General features: G+C 33.5%; 1 long non-coding RNA gene across 1 annotated transcript; it reads left to right on the top strand.

The window, feature by feature from the left end:
- The first annotated feature begins 426 nt into the window (after positions 1 to 426).
- On the top strand, positions 427 to 9,060 carry LOC147387973 (uncharacterized). The gene is made up of 3 exons (XR_015171117.1): positions 427 to 498; positions 2,210 to 2,528; positions 8,847 to 9,060. It is a non-coding gene; the product is annotated as an uncharacterized LOC147387973 (long non-coding RNA).
- The last annotated feature ends 6,859 nt before the right edge of the window (positions 9,061 to 15,919 follow it).

Here is a 15,919-nt window from a genome sequence, read left to right as displayed (position 1 = left end):
AAAGTGAAATTATTTACTTTTTCGCTTCAATCAAGTGTAATTATTGAAGAAATCAAATAAAATCATGTCAAACGAAATTATGAGCTTAAACTCAGGTCTATAAAATTTTGCGAAAAGATTTATGGGGTATATTTAGAATTATGTTTTATTTTGTGTATGGGATAACGACAAGGTCGTAAAAGTCAAAACAGTAGTGTTGCAGTTACTGCACCCACTATAAGTTATGGAAACGTTAGAAATAAAAAATTTGTTTCAAGATCAATAATATATTATGGGCATTTAACAAATACAATTGAATTGATATATTCTCATAGTCTTAAGTTCGTATTGTTCAAGTGTGATTGGATTGATGTTATGCAATGGGAAAAGGAATAAAATTTGATGTTCATGGGTTTATACTTGTCAATTTCACATGAATTTTATTTCGCATTAACATATTTAATGTCAAACCTAATCAAAGACCGAAAGTATGTTTCAGCAAGACTAGACAACCCTATGGTAAGCATGTTCAAAAGTTTTCTAATTTTTGTAGGGTCTTGGCTAAATACCCGCATCTACTCAGATTAGATGTCCTATTATGGAAGATAATTGATAAGGATGTCGAAGAACGGGTGAGGTAGAGCATTTTGGAATCTTAGATATATTTAATAAAAGAATGTAAGTTTCTTTATCGATATACATTTATGAATTTTTTATAATAGATTTACATATTTCCTTAGTTTTTATGATAACTGTCATTGATTCATCACATCGTAAGCACATAATAAAAAAAATTAACAAGTTATGGAAGGATTATAAACATACACTAAAGGCTCGTATTTATGATGTATTTACGGATAATAAAAATCAAGTTGAAAAATATCCAAACGATATTCTTGTTGAGCAGTAGATCACGTTGATAGATTTTTGAAATTTTGAATTGGGTCAGGTATGTTTTGTATAAAAGAACTTAGTTTTTTAACATTACATAAGAAATTGTTAATTATTTAATTGATCATAATGTAGCATCGCAGTACTACTAATTGAGAAAACCATTTATACCAAACGATGCTTCATATATCTTGTTAGAAGAATTTCTCACGTGTACTTCATCAAGAGATATATCAATTCTATTAATATTCCATTGCTTATAAATATAGTCACTATTCTGTTTGATATATCAATTCAATATATAACTATGCTAATCACTATTATCTTATTTCTGATATGTGAATAAGAAGTGTAAAATCCAACAAAGGGTCCACTTAGTCGGACATAATTATTTAAGAAGACCCACACCAATGATGATAATGTGCCAGTAGATGATATTACTTCTAAGAAAATTGTAAATGCAATTACCTTGTTATTGAAAAATGTCAATTATGTACTATAATTATCCATTGTCAATAATTATTGATTAAAGTAGTTAAACACATAAATATTTTTGTAGGATGAGATTAAAAAACTCATGAAAGATTTACCAACGGACTCCCAAGACACCATCGAACCAAATGACATATTTGGTAAGGTTATGGGTCCGACTCTAACATCATTGTTTAGATCATTATCTAGTCAAGGCGCCTCCTTATCCAAAGATACCAATGAGTTTATTACTTTGAAAGATAAAGTGAAAACTTTAGAGGGTCAACTAGTTGAAATGGAGAAACAAAGTGAAGTTGATAAGGTCGAAGCTGCGCAACAAAGAGAGTCTGATAGTCAGGCGCAGAAAGAGCTCAAACATTTTTTTATGAGAAAGGAACAATTAATTAGTATTTATTCTAATTGTTTAAGTTTTATAATAAAGTAATACAATATAATTTTTTTTTTTTGAAAACTCGTACAAGATTCCACGTGACTCTTCTACCCAATCTCCGGACGATGATTACTTTGTCGTCACTTTTACAAGTTACTCTTTCTTTTAATGTTTTTAGTAAATTATTTTATTTAAAATACTAAACAATATTGGTAACTTTTGGAGTTTTTTAAAATATTTCAACATAGGTAAGAACTAGTTTTTGCATATATATCATACTCTTTATTTTGGTATGTGTAAGCTATACATACACTAGTATGTTAGTATAAGATTTTATACACTTTTCCTAACTCATATCATTTTCTTTTTGCTAGTATCTCATATTTTTTTATTGTTAATATCTCATATCTCATATTTTTTGCTTCTTAGTAAATCATTTTTTACTTGTTAATAACTCATATATTTTTGGCTTGTTAGGTCCCCGCCAATGTAAAGTTAAACATTTCATATTTCCGGTCTCAAGCCCGGATAAAGGTGGAGGGAAAAAGATAAAGCAAGGAGTCAGTTTGCTTGATGCACCTAACCAAGAGGTAAATCTTTTATCTAACCTAAAATAGATATTAATTTATTATTAAAACAATGATATTTTAGTAGCTTGACAATTCTAATTATTATTAACTACCCATTTATTTTTTATTTTTCCTTGGTGAGGAGTTTGAGGGAAAGTTGACGGGAATATTGCGTTGAACAGAACACTGCCTTAGGTGTACTTGCCGCAAAAGCTTTTGTTGGAAAGGTAATATGTACACATGTATGAAATTCAACTCACTTATTACAACTCTCAAAAATATATGCCCATAAATGACTTTCTATGGTTATCGATTCATTATTGAATTTTGCAAGTGAGAATCGTAGATTTTTTGCTTGTATCTCGAGGAAAATATCTATGGTTATCGATTCATTATTGAATTTTGCCTAATAGATATTGCTTGGAAAATCAAAAGTGTAAATACAATGGGAATGATGGGAGAAATTTTATATAAACAAAATTTAGTAATATGTTGCTATTTTCTTTCTTTGTCTTGAATCCGGATAGTTTTTCTTGAGGAATGATTGATTTTTGTGTTTATGTTCATGTTTATAGATAAGAATTGTAATATAGGGGGTTAATCTTTATTCACTTTCCTCATCGGTGGTCAACTTAATTATCGATTACTAAATATATATTATAGTTATATATTTCAGAATAGAAAAAATAGTTGTTAATAGGGCATATTTGTGTTTTTTGATCAATTTTAAGATCCTTAACAGTGTTCAAATTTAGTGTTAATATCTCATTAGAAAGTGTTGCATTTGCATACCATTCATGTAACACCTAATCTAATTGCTTTGAGATATAAAAGTTGGTGATAACTGATTATGTTATTGCTATGGGGAAGATATCCATAGCTAAAGTTAGTAATGGATTCCATAGATGAAAATTGGAGGAAGCACTTGAGAGTCTCTCGAGGTATACTAGTACATAGTTTCTACCATTGACAACATATGATACCAATGCTGGTACAAATAGGGAATGTGGATACTTGTATGATTTTTTCTATTATGATCTTTCTTATAATTAATATTAAATTTATCATATTTTTTAATGAAATAAAATTTACAAGGGAAATTGTATAGACAGAAACTAAAATTATTAGTTTGATTTCCATCAAAAGTTAGTAAGACCAAAAAAGACTTAAAACTTGGTTGTTAAAAACTTGGCAGTGGTAGAATGAAGCTAAATTTTTTATGATTGTTTTGCAGTCTGTTTACAACTATGGACCTACTGTATTTGGAGAGAGTCCTACTAATGTTTAAGGTATATTGAATTTTTGTTGGCTTAAATGATCTCAGCGCATTTGTGGATGTGATGATGATTGTCTGTCTTTGCGTAGGAACCCCTAGTGATGTTTAGATATTTTGCATAGCTAACCTGCTACTAGTGCCAAAGTACTTGCTTGCATAGGTATGGCTGGTTGAAATAGCTTGTATTTAGGTGGAATTAAAGATCTTTGCAAGTCTCAATCATGCTAAATAGCTTGTATTTAGGTGGGAATAAAGATCCTTAGGATTTTGGGGTAATGGTTTAGGATTCTTGGGTTGAGGTGACATTAATAATTGTTTTTTTTTTTTTTTTGTTGGATGTTATTGTTTGGACCATCTTAATCATGGACTTCATATTCCACATTATCTTTTCCATTGATATTTTTGTTATTTGTTAATCATATTTTTAGAGAGTGGCCTGCTAGTGGGTTTGGTGCTACACTTTCTCCTATCATCTTATTACAGTATTTGGTATCTGATTATCTGAGTTATTGGCATGCTCTTTCACATGGTTGATGTTCTGAATGTATTTTTTTTATCTATCTTGTCAAATAAAACCACTCTCAGTTAGATATGGACTAGGCATACTGGATCATGATACGGAAAGATGTCTTGTGACAGTGGAGTTTTATATATTTTATTTGATAAGTGGATATGTCCCTAATTTTGGAGATGGATTGAAAAGATTGGTATTAGCATCTATCCATTTTCTTTAGAGAAATTATATATGGGTCATAATATAACAATTTTCAATAGGAAATTTTCTTGGGCTAATAATGGATTTTCTTTTGGAGCTAGACATATAGGGTTACATAATCGGATCCATTTCTTGGCAATTACATGAAGGTAAATGCAAAGTAAAATCATCAATCTGAATTTCACCTTTTCCTATGCTTTGTGGTTCATATTTTTCATACTAGTTTCGTTTTTCTTCCACCATAGTTGTCTCTAATGACTAATTGGTCCTATAATTTCAACTTGAAAACATTAGATTTACCATGTAATGCAATCTCTGGTCATTTGCCTAATGAATTTGATCGGTTTCAAAATCTAAAATTCCTTAAAAAGTATTATATTTGAGGTTCACTTTGATAAACTCTCTATGTTACAATATTTGGATATGAATTCCAATATTTGAATAAAGTTGTATAGATCTGATGCTTCAAAAAGTGGTTTTATTACATGTTCCCAAACCTTTTGCTTTATAAAAAGAAAAAGCATAAGATCCTAATAACGACATACACTCAAGTTTACACTAAGGTCAAGAACATTATATAGTTAGCAATCATCTAAGAAAAAATATGTCCTGTTTCAGTTTATGCTTATACTAGTGTTGACATTTACCTGTATTTGTGTCACTAATGTTTGCACCTATCTAGAATGGTGATTGTCAAGTTGTAGAATTGAGGGTTCCTGTAGCGCCCCGCCAAACGCTAACACAAATCCCAAGGCCAAATCCCAAGGTACTAGGTGGCACCTCGAAATTTCGGCATAGTCTCCTCTATTTATGTTAGCGTTTCACGGAACTCAAACCTGATAAACCAATTTATAACAAAACCTGTATATAAAAATGTAGATACAGGAAAATAACAGCGGAAGACTAATTACATCTAACATGTAAGTAGATCAGAGTGCGGAAGATTTATCAATATACAGGCTTACCAAAACACTCTCACTCTAACAGAGGCCTAAACTCTCAAATCCAAAAACTACATACATCCTGGATGAAACTGACAACACTAAGGGATGTGGCCCTAGTGCTCACCAGGCAATAAAATCTGATCGTCGATCTGATCGACCAGATACTCCTCAATTACTGCCTCTACTCCTGCCTCGACAGCTGCAAGTGCTGAAACTAAAAAAAATAGGAAGGAAAGGGTGAGTAACAATGGTTACCCAGTAAGTCCACAGCCAATTCCTACTAATAACCCTTCCTAAGCATGATCGAATAAAGCATACTGAACATTTTAATACATGCAAGGTTTTACAAGATAAAATACGATCAACTGGTACATATAGCCAGGGATGAGCAACTAAACAATTTAAAAATAACACATAATATCAACCATTCATACGCATTATACGTTTTTCATTTATGCAAATACGGTTGGCAACATTGAAATAGTAGACATGATTTTCAGTTTATAATCCGAAATATAACACATATACATAATACAAGTGGTGGAGTAATGGAATTTGAGCGTTGGGATTCACGACTGGATCGCTCCCAGTCGGGACATGATGTTACAACATAAATCTGGCTTTTAGTTCCTGATTTTGTGGCCGATCGCTGCACTTACCACACGAGTGACCATTTATCCAGCTCAGGCTGGCCGTTTGACGTGACCGTAAGCAATGGGTCTCTTTTCGATGTGTCAGAACGTTCGACTACTACTAGATTGTTAGTGATCACTGACTAATCATCTTCGTCTATGCCTATCAAGCGTGCATGTGATTCCCAAATGACACTCCACTCGTATACGACCACCTTTACAATACACGTTCACTGGTAAAGATAAGAAAGGAATGGACCCGGATTCCAGTTGTGACTCCACTCTCATACGCGTCCCATACCACGTATGAGTTTGGTGGTCCCTACCGTACATCCCAGGATAGTGTACTCCTCCGGATGATGTGACACAATATCCCTTCAGGCATTCACAAACCCTTTAACAGCTCACAAAATAGCTACGTACATATATGATTTTTCATTTAAAACAAAAGAGAAATTAACAGAACAGGGTTGAGAACGGATATCCAGTTCCTACCATGCAACCGTGGCCAATCGGCCTAAAATAAATAACAGTACTCAGCGCAAGCGCTAACATAATCGGAAATAAACATGCAACCCTTTCATTAATAACCTGGATATCCTTTCACCAACCTACACACAACATACAATGTAAAATGCAAACATCACCCCTCGGGTGTGATTCTGACATTTTACCGTTCATTCCCTTTTCCCATTCTCTCAACATTCTCATTTTTCATCCTTTCAAATCAACCATTCATTTTCAATCTTTCAAAGTCATTCTTTTGGTCTTTCCATTGAAAACCACCGAAGTTTATTCAAAAACAAGGTCCCAGCGATGCTCGGGACCAAAGCTGTTAAAAATAGAGAAAGCTGGTGAAAATTTGGCTAAGTGTCAGAAACTCAAATTTTCAAAGTTCTCGAAATTAAAAACGGGTTTTTCGAAATGAAAGTCTTGATCATGAGATTCGACACCATATAGGTTTTGTAATCTAATTCAAAGAAACGCGAAAGTTATTTCATTTTGAAAACTTGTCGAAAACGTCGAAAATTACGTTTTGTTTTTTAAACCAAAATTTGGATTTTGATCCTTTGAGATTTGGATCTTAAAACCATTCCCATTGTTCCGAAATGGGGGGTAAAACCTTAATTTCATTAAAGAACTTAAAGTAAATGGAAAGTAAAAATTAAAGAGGACATTTACTTGAATGTTTTTAATGAAATAAAGGGTGAGAAATAGTGTATAAGGTGTGAGGAGGTCAAGCCAAGAGTCAGAACACTGTTCTGATCAAAAACTGTGTCTGTCGGTGGCTGTCGGTGGCAGAATCAGGATTCTGTCGGTGGAACCGACAGTTTACTCATCGGCAGGTGTCAGTGGGACCGACGGTCCTGCCGACAGAACAAAGTTTTTGACGGCTTCTTGATTTCGTCGGTGGCAGAAGCAACATTCTGTCGGTGGGACCGACAGAATGCCTTCGATAGGTGCCGGTGGCACCGACCCTTCCCACCTACAGCCTGAACCTCACTCGCGATTTTTGGGTTTTTCGATCCCTTTTTCGATTTCTTCTTCTATTTTTCGAACCATTCGACCCACCCACGATTTTGTTATCAAAATTCGATAAAGCATAAACAAAACACCTACTTCTACCATGAATTTGAAATCAAACACCAATTTCTACGATTTAAATACAAACAATAAGTTTTGTTTCAAAACCCTAAATGCACATTTCGGAAATCTAAAGCTACCAATAAGAATTGGAAGTCCCTTACATGGTTGTGGACGTCGAACGTGATAAACTCGCACAATGATCAAGGTTGGTGGCTCGAGAGTTGAGGTTGGGCTAACTTGGACGCGAAACGAACGAGGGTTTGTAAGGTATCCGACAATGACGTTCTCCTTCGCTTCTACAATGAAGTATAGACCTAGCTCCTAACTCGATGAAGCCCTCGGATGGAATGTATTGAGGTTTACTCGAGCTACCCGACTGGTTTTGATGGAGGATGGAGAAAACGAACAAGAATGAACAACCAAAGGTGGTGAAGTTGTAGCCCTCGTCGTGGCCGACAACTTTGCCTTCTTCGTCGAGGTTCAACTCGGCTTCGTTCGCTCACAAACTTGACGGAAATGGGTCGAAACCCTAGGGTGGAGAAGTGGCTGTCGTTTGGGGTTTTCTTAGAGAAGAAGAGGAATGAATGAAATAAAAGAAATCAGATTCCTTTTTATAATAAAGCTGAGGGGCATACTTGTAATTTCCCCCTTATTTCTAGTTTCGATCGTAACTTAACTATTCGGACTCGGAAAACGACAAACGAATATACCATTTCGAATAATTTTTCGCTACGGATCTAATGGTATCTCAAATCTTTTCGATTCTCTCTCTAACGAAATTCCACTGTTTTGGATCCCACTTAACACGAAATTCGAGGATTCTATAACTTCTCTATCCGAATTCGAATTCGGACTTGCTTACAGGCTAATGTATATATTTCGATCCTTTTGAATCTAATGGCGAAGTTGATTTTTCTCGAAATTAATCATAACAAAATCGGAGTATTTTACTCTAAGTCTCTCCTTCGATATTTTCTTCCAAATCTCACCATTTAATTTTCTCGAGATATGAGTTGAAAATCCGGGGTGTTACAGTTCCTTTTAGTTTTGTATTCTTACTGCTTTCATGTTTTGATCACTGTGTATGACAATATATTTTCTATTTTCTTACAATTTATCTTGGGTACATTTTTGTTCAATTTGTACAACTAGCATCAGTTACTTTGCATAGGTCAAATGAGGCACATAGAGTTATCCATTTTGAGAGGTTTTAAACTACTTCATATATGAAATGATATTTTCTTACCATTGAACTGTATTATTTGTTCTAAACGACGATTCAATCTTTTTTAGTTTTCATATATTTCCCAGATATTAAGAGAGCATTAAAGCATTATTTTTTTAATTTTCAAATGTTACTTCATGCACAAATAATGCTTGGTATTGTGCAGGTTCTACAAGCCTCAATCATGCTAAATAGCTTGTAAGGATTTTGAGGTAAATGGTTTAGGATTATGGGTTGACACAATGTGGTTATTTAAAATTAGCTAGTGAAATTGTTTGAAGAGAGTGTGATAATATTTTGTAATGTAAATGTTGTGTTCTATTCTAATTATGGTGTGATAATTAATTGAAGAAATTGAAGTATAATAAATAAAATGTGGAGTGCCGATAGCATTTCTTAAGAAATTGAAATGTGATAAGTGAAATTTAGAAAATTTAGCCTAGGTATTATTAGAGGTAGTTTTGTAACCGCCATTACTTTGCCACTAAAAGTAATTGGTGACACCACTATAGTGGGCGTATGACTAAACCTCCCTTATATTTATTGGAGGCGGTTTTCATGATTTTGGAAGGAATTTAAAACCACATCCAAAAACTTCATATTTTGCAATGATAGAAATACCAAAAATTCCCACCTCAAATTGGGATTTCTTTACGATAAGAAACTTTGATCCACCTTTTTGTTTTCTATGTTGCCTGGTTTGACTTCTATGAAATCGTCTTCTATGAAAACCAAATTAATTCCATATTGAGTTTCATCTCTTAGATCTTGATAAAACATTTATAAAAAATATTGATGATGAAACTAGGTGATGACTAGTGATAAAGAAACTTAAGAAAGTATAAAATTACAATGAGATTAAGGGTATGTTTGATTGCATGGAAAGTCACTTTCCATGGAATTTGAAATCCATTGAAAATTAGTTGTGGAAAATGAGTAGGGTTGGAAAATCAAATTCCATTGTTTGATTTCACTTGGATAAAATCATGGAAAAAATATGAGAAAAAAGAAGAGGAGAAGGAGGAAGAAGATGAGAGGAGGGGGAGGGGGAGAGGAAGATGACGAGGAAGAGGGAGGGGGGAGGATGTGGCGATGGTGGCAACGAAGGTGGTGGCTGCGGCGGCGGCGGCGACGGCCACGATGGCAGCGGTGACGGCGATGGAGGTAAGTGAGGAAGATGGGGGGAGAACGTGGTGGTGGTGGTGGGGGAGGAGGTGAGGGATGGAGAAGAAGGAGAAGAAGAAAAATAAGGAAAGAGAGAAGGTGGTCGGAGACGGAGCCGACGGCGACGGCGATGACGACGACGACGAGGTTAGTGTAATGGTGGTGGTGGTGGTAGTGGTGGTGGTGGTGGTGGTAGGGAAGAATTAATGATGGAAAATATGGGTGGATTTCATTTTTTCACCCATATAGGTGGGAAAGTGAAATCCATGATTTAGTGGACTTTTTGAATGGGGTGGAAAATGAATTTTCATTTCCATGTGCAATCAAACACTTGAAAAATGTCATTTTTCATGGAAATTGATTTTCCACCTTATTTTCCATGTGCAATCAAACATACCCTAAGGCTTTTAATAAGTATTTTCCATGAGATTTTAATGGCCACATGTCTCAAATTGGGTTTTATTAACGATAAGAAACTTGAATCCACCTCTGCATTTTCTATGTTTTCTAATTCGTCTTCTATGAAGCCTGAATTAATTCTCTCTTGAATTTCATCTCTTAGACCTTGATAAAACATTTATAATAAAAAAAATAGGATTTCGATGATGAAACTATCAGCTAGTGATAAAAATACTTTAGCAAATAGATAACTACAATGAAATTAAGAATTTTAATGAGTATTTTCTATGAGATTTTGATGGTCACGTGTCTCTCACCTAGGAAAAAGAAGTTTTGAAATAATGAAACATTTGGTACATGGGATAACAATCCTCATCTTTTATAGTCTATGTAGCTACTAAAATAGGATTCTCAAGCCCTACAACTAAATACCCTATAATTCTATTTAATTACAACCTAATGTCATGTTTACATTTAATTCATTCAAATTGACAAAACTACTCTTAGGTCTTTATTTAATAAGTCTGAATTAATTAAAATTCTCGATTTACCCTTTAAAATAATTATTTAATACTAGGATATTATAAGTCATCGGTTGGTGGTTATTCCGGATTTTTGCATACTTATAAACAAATGTTCTGTAATTTTTACTAGAAGGGTCTCAGAAGGCTACTAAGACTTTTATGGCTAAATGTTATGTATGCCAACGTAATAAGGCAAAAGAAGTATCTCCTCCGAATCTCCTTCAACTGTTGCCCATTCCAAATGGCATTTGGAAGGATATCTCTATGAATTTAATTGACAACCTTCCTCCTTTGGCTAAAAAGACTTCTATCATAATGGTAGTTGATCGACTCTCCAAGTATGCTTATTTTAGTGCTCTTTCTCATCTGTATTCAGCTTCTAAGGTTGCTCAAGCTTTATTCATAATATTGCTCGTTTCCATGGTATGTCATACTTGATTATGAGTGATAGAGACTTGGTTTTCACAACCAAGTTTTGGCAGGTTTATTTTGAATTTTAAGGCACAACATTATGTCAGAGTTCGACTTACCATCCTCGGTCTAACAGGCAAACAGAGATTGTTAATCATAAATTGGAGACTTACGTACGATATTCTACTAGCGAGCGACCTTCTTAATGGGTTAATTGGCTACCTTGGGTAGAATGGTGGTATAATACTTTGTATCATTCTACAATTAAAATGTCCCTTTTTCAAGATCTCTATGGTTATCGTCCTCCATAGGTTGCTTCTAATCTTTTGAGTTCTACTAATGTTCATTCAGTAGATATGGATTTAAGGGATCGAGTTGTGATCAATCGACTTCTTCTTGATAATTTAGAAGATGCTCAATATAGAATGAAGTTTTTTGTTGATAAACATCGCACATATCATTCTTTTGAAGTTGGTGATTAGGTTTTCCTTCGACTCCAACCATATCGACAATTATTGGTTCAACCAAGGATTACTGCAAAGCTATCACCTCATTTTTATGGGCTTTTCCAAATTTTGCCTCGCATCAATTCTGTAGCCTATAAGTTACACCTACCCAAATGTTGTCTTATTCTTCTCATTTTTCATGTTTCTTGTCTAAAGAAGAAATTGGGTACTCATGTTCATGTTCTTGCCCAGTTACCACTAATAGAGGAAAGTGGCAGTTTTGTTTGGTAACCGTTGGCCATTCTAGATCGTGGTTTTTTCAAAAAAAAAATAATCAAGCTGTTACAAAGGTGTGCACTAGACGAGACTTCCAAAAGACTATGCTACGTGGGTTGAGTTTGAAGAGTTTGTTCATCGTTTTCCGAATTTTTCAACTTGAGGACAAGTGGGGGGAGGGGGAGGGGGTGTTAGGACCGTCTACGGTTCAGTCCTTCTTGTTTTATTCTTTTGTTAATTATTCATGGAGTCATTAAATTAGTTTTGGTGTATTTGATTATTACTAATTATAGCCAAACACAATCATTGATAAGTTGTTAGGAGTCCAAGATTATTAGGAACTCTTTGTCTTGAAATTCCAAAATGTAGATAACTATTTTTTATAAAATAAAATTAAGAATTTAGAGTAGAATTAGAGGAACGATTTCCCTCAATGAAAATCGGCAACATAGGATCCCATCACTACTCGAGGCCCGTGACCCTAAAGCTACTCAGGGGGGCATGATCGAAATGCTATTCAAGGGGGATAAACCATAGTTTGGGGCATGGCATCAGATTTGTTGACGCTATTCGGAGCGCAAAATTGACTAAGACCAAGTTTATGAGAAAATGACCAAATTTAAAGATTTGAAAAGGATTTCAGAGGACAAGATAACCGACAATTGATGAAGTTCAGGATTATCAGTAGGCAAAGACAAATAAAGCTTAGGATTACTATTGGAAAGGTTGAATAGGGGGGTCAAGATTACAATTAACAAGGGTTTGTAAGTTGGTTCTTTATGGGAGCACTTAACCTTATTTGGAAGATTTCGAGGCATGTTGAAATGTGATCTTAATTTCCATTGCAGATAGGGATTTTTTACTAAAAACGTACCCCTAGTTAAAGGGATTAGTCCTTTGCAACTTTCCAAAAGTGTCGTTAGCTTAAGGGAACACTTTGATTGGAGTAGATAACTACCAAGTTGGTGAAGCACATTATAAATTTTAAAGTGACAGACAGGCCTGTGCGGTGCAGATCTTTTTTTCATGTGTATCTCGAAGAAAAAGATTTATGATTATGTGCCCTTACCACATTAAAGTGCGTATGCATTCATCACGACTCTTTGGTAGAAGATGATGGATTTGGGAGAGAAAAATAAAAGGTTCTAGGCTAAGCTAGAGTTCGATGATAAGGATGCTTAGATAATTTTCTAACAACTCTCTCAAAGAAGACCGAGGTCAAAGGGGTATGTCTTCAATTTGAAAATACAGTTTGTCAAACATTCCACCGAAACCTGTCTAAATCACCTAATACAACACGATCTAAGTTCTTAAAATTTGGAAATATAATCAAACTTTTTATGAATATGTGTTAGTCAATGACTATCTTAAAAATGGGTCAAATTCCAGTGAATCATGGAAAATGATTCGTTAAAAAACACAAGATCTCAAAGATTTAAACATGAAATTTATGTTTTAGTAAATGATTTAATAGTTTTTCTTACAAAAGTGGTAATCTAATACACTACGAAGGGTATGGAGAATTGACGGTTTGCCCTTGTATCCTTGAGTAGACTGAAAGGGAAATTAAGTAAATGGCAATGATTCGATATATAACCATTTTGGTAAACCTAAATAATAATGAAATAGGATATATGATTTGTTTCTTACATATTAAAAAATTTTGCCAAAATTTCAACTATTTTCGTAAAACACCCAGGATAAAATAGAGAACAAGATTCACTCAACCAGCCATAAATCATTTCAAAGAAGACAACAGTAGTGAAATGAGGTCCAGAAAGTAGGGCATCAAAATGGTTTTGACTTGACCCAAAAATCAAGTAATTCGAAAATCAAATTTAGCAGATTTGGATTTTTGGAGTCAATTCAAATGAATAACGGGATAGATATGATTTAATGTCCCCCCTGCCTGACATCACCCATCCCAACTGACCCAAATGTACGGATGTTTCTAATGTGAAAGTGAATTCAACCTGATCCGACCCGACCCAACCCAATTAATTGGTCAACCTGATGGATTCAGATATGATCTTAGTTAGTATGATTCGAGTCAGATCTAAAACTTAATTTTTGTCGGATTTGAATATGAATATACTTAGATTCGACCCATTTTATGCCCTACTACAAAGAGATAACTTCAAAATTAATGGAGTATTGGATATAGTGGCCAAGGATATCTTGAGTTCAAATCCCGTCATTTGTAAAGATAGAAATTTATCCTAACTTACTTGGTATGTGTGGTTTGTGAGAGTATTTCATGTACTGGGGGGATTTTAGTGAGATTTGATATCTTAAGAGACTAGTTGCCTTGCCCATGCTAATTGGGCCTACAGGTTTAACTACTCTGCCATTTAAAAATATCAAATTTAAATGTAAATATTATGCTACATGGCAAATTTTCAGTCATGCAAACATATTTTGTCACGCCTCGAATGCTGGAAATTTCAAGCTTAGTCTACAAAGTATGATTTGACTTGTTATCCAAAATTTGCAGTCATGAGAAGAAATACAAAATAAATACAAATCAAATCATAGATTAAATCTACATTTTGGTACATAAAATTTATTATTTAAAGCTAAACATTGACCTTATATAATATATTGTTAATTGTCTACCAAGTCCTTGTACACACTATATCGAATTTTTAAAAAAAAATTAGAAATGAAAAAAAAGAACTTTAGATAATAAATTTTTTTTTATTCAATAGCAAATTCTACTCAGATAAAAAATTAAAATTAATACTATAGGTTATCGAGCCAATGTTTTCAAATCATGTCTCGCACCTATTCCAAATTTTAAAAAAAAAATTGATAAATAGAACACGAGCTTTACGAAACCGTGAGTTTATTTTAACACCCTAAATATAATTGTTAATACTTTCAAAAATTATCAACTAAAACAATACACTATCTTCCAAAATCTTATATGTATATAATAATAAAAAATTTCAAAACTACAATTAAACAAAGCCGTCGTTCAAATCATCAAATTCTCTTCTTTTTTTCTTCTTTGTCTCCCTTACACTGAACACCTCACAGATTTACCTACTCGATAAACATTACTGTGGGGTGAAATTTCACACCTGAGGCCAAATAATCCCTAACATGTGTAACTTCTATAAGATGCCGCATGATCATGAGTTTTCTTGGGTCTTACACTCCAGGGTTCTCCACACCCTCATTATCCTCGCAACTCAATCTTATCAATCCACCTTATATAAGTCATTGGAATCAAGAACCAATTTTTATACATATCTCTCCATATTGAATTTTTCTTCTCAAAAGGGTATTCTTTCTCTCAAATTAACAATGAAAAACAAACAACTAATTCAATGCCAACATCCCATGGCATGATTAGGGAAAATTTTATAATAAAATTTATAAACTATTACTAATCCAATAAGATTTTAGAATATCAATAATCATGAAATAATAAAAATAATTATTCATATTACCAACACAAACAATAATTGGTGTTAAAATTAGTATTGTAAGGGGATAATAATTAACGTTCTTTGTAAAAAAATAAATTCAAATATCTGAAATTCTTTTAGTAAAAGAACTTGACATGATTTTAAGCTCAAATATCTCATAGTAAACGACGTTTCCTAGTCTTAGTTTCTTTATAAAAGTTATAGAACTCTTCGTTCTCTTTCCATAGAACCTAATTTACCCAAATCTAATATCAGCGTAAAAAAGTTGTGCTCTTTTTTCGAATGTTGCGTAGATTCTGTATTTTCTATATTATCACTTTTTTTATATACAAAAATATAAACACAACATGATCAATCACCACAACATCGTCAAACATCTATTCAAAAATCAAAGAATGAAAGTACATGATTTTCATATAAATTAATTAAGTATTTACTTATATTTAAGGGTTAGAACAATTCAATTATTTTCCGATGACTTTCATCAAGAGAATGAGTCTTTCTTAACACCTCCGGTATTTAAAAAAATAAGTAAAAAATCTTTTCTTTCTTCTTAATTTATAAATTCCAACAACAATGGAGGTT

This window comes from Akebia trifoliata, chromosome 13 (genome assembly GCF_017979445.1).
Source record: "Akebia trifoliata isolate Shusen 1 chromosome 13, ASM1797944v1, whole genome shotgun sequence".
Lineage (NCBI taxonomy): Eukaryota > Viridiplantae > Streptophyta > Magnoliopsida > Ranunculales > Lardizabalaceae > Akebia > Akebia trifoliata.
The sequence above is the reverse complement of the archived record's forward strand: the minus strand, read 5'-3'. Positions and strand labels throughout refer to the sequence as shown.